The sequence below is a fragment of the Colobus angolensis genome, unplaced genomic scaffold, assembly GCF_000951035.1.
Source record: "Colobus angolensis palliatus isolate OR3802 unplaced genomic scaffold, Cang.pa_1.0 Scaffold333, whole genome shotgun sequence".
Taxonomy (NCBI): domain Eukaryota; kingdom Metazoa; phylum Chordata; class Mammalia; order Primates; family Cercopithecidae; genus Colobus; species Colobus angolensis.
Genome location: NW_012116633.1, coordinates 997563 through 999368, shown reverse-complemented (window position 1 = coordinate 999368; position 1806 = coordinate 997563). Strand labels below are relative to the sequence as shown.

Genomic DNA, 1806 nt, shown 5'->3' with positions numbered 1-1806 from the left:
TAAAACAACAGTGTTAAATGAACTCTATGCAATGTAATGAAATAAATTATCAAATCCTCTGATACTTGAATAATTTAACTGATGTTAGAATCTCCTTTTCAGATAATTATTTTCATAGAAAAATATACAATACTTCTGTCTCATGATTTGCAGAATATCAGTTATCCTTCTTTTAGCACCAAAGGGTTCACAGTGGCATAGGCCCTAGTCACAAGCCTCTGGACACCCAGGACAACTGGATCATATGTTGATCAAGATTGAGCAGGATGAGAGGCTCAAATCCATTCAGTACATGACCGCAAAGAAACTCACCCTTTTTTCTGGAGAGACTCTTGGGGAGAGTCTGGCGCTGTGAAGGTGCTGGGATTGCCTCTGATGCCTGCACAAGAGAGTCTCCATGTATACACTTGAGAGCAGCATAATTCCCACAAGGAGACATCTCTGGATAATGACAAAGTAAGAAAAATAAGGCTCCTGATGATGGACTTCCTTGGGGAAATGAGGCAGTTTTACTGAGCGTCAGAAAACTGGTCTGAGTCATATGGAAAGAAACCACAATGTCAAAGATTATGTAACTACTGCAGGACAACTGAGGGACCATAAGAAGAGAAGAACATGTGAAATGTGATTTGTGAGTTTATGTTTAAACCTCACCAACCAGGAGGTGCCGGGGCTGATGGCGATGGCCTGGAGCACGCTCAGGAGGCAGGTGGTGCAGACGGAGAGGCCCTGCATCACCATGCTCAGATAGGAAAGCATCTTACACTTGAAGTCATTTTGAAAATGAAGGGACTCAAAAAGGTCTGGAGACACCAAGAACACAATGGTGAGCAGCATCATGATGTGGACGAGGCCAAGTGACTGGTGGTAAGGTCAGTGGGCTTAGGATCCAGAAGGAGCGTCATGATACCAGAGAAAAGGAGGATGTTGGCCGAGACTCCAGTAACAGCTTGGGCAAAGAAGTCACTTTTGAATGATAACATAAGTGAAAACTGTGTGCATTTTAATGGCAAAGAGGAAATATTTTATGTACCTGAAAAAACCAATAAAACTTCCATCATCAATGTCACTTACTTCAGATTCAAAATTATCACCATCATTATCATTTTAAATCCATCTATTTATTTTGATTAATGTTGATTATCACATATAAATTCTTAAACCTACAGCCTGATCATTATATGCTAAACCAAATTATTAATATAGTTGATCGAACACCCACACATGCACAGTCACACCAGTAGAGGGCGCACATTATCTGTGCTCCTGTAATACCAAGGCCACACTTTTTAAGTAAGCATTTAGTTTTGTTTTGTTTCGTTTTGTTTTGCATTCCTTCATTTAGTTTTCACCACCCAGAACTGTGACATGTATATAAAAATGAATCATGGGTGTTTGTAGAACTGAACTGAAGTAGATTTTGTACTAATGGAAAAAGCAATCACCTGATGCATCTTGGAAAAAAGTAATAATGCATTGAGTGGCTGTGATATCACACCAGCCTGACATCATGCTGAACATCACATTCATGCATGCAACGTTTCATGTATCCTATAAAAATTATATAGCAGATACATAGCAGAAGGTGTTCTTTTCAGATAGTTTGTGGTAGTAAAAAAAATATCTCCGTATTAGCAATGAGTATAATAGGATTAAACATAATTTTATTACGGTCATCTACTAAAATCTTCTTAATGTGAAATATATTAAAAAGCTTGGGAGCGCGCCTGACTGGCCCCGCCGTGGGGCCGCGCAGGGGCCCACGCAGGTGGACGCGTAGACCCAGCCCAGGCGCCCGTGCCTCGG

General features: G+C 40.6%; 1 pseudogene; it reads left to right on the top strand.

The window, feature by feature from the left end:
* Positions 1–903: 903 nt before the first annotated feature.
* The window catches only part of LOC105518963, a 2258-nt pseudogene continuing 1355 nt past the window's right edge, over positions 904–1806 (top strand).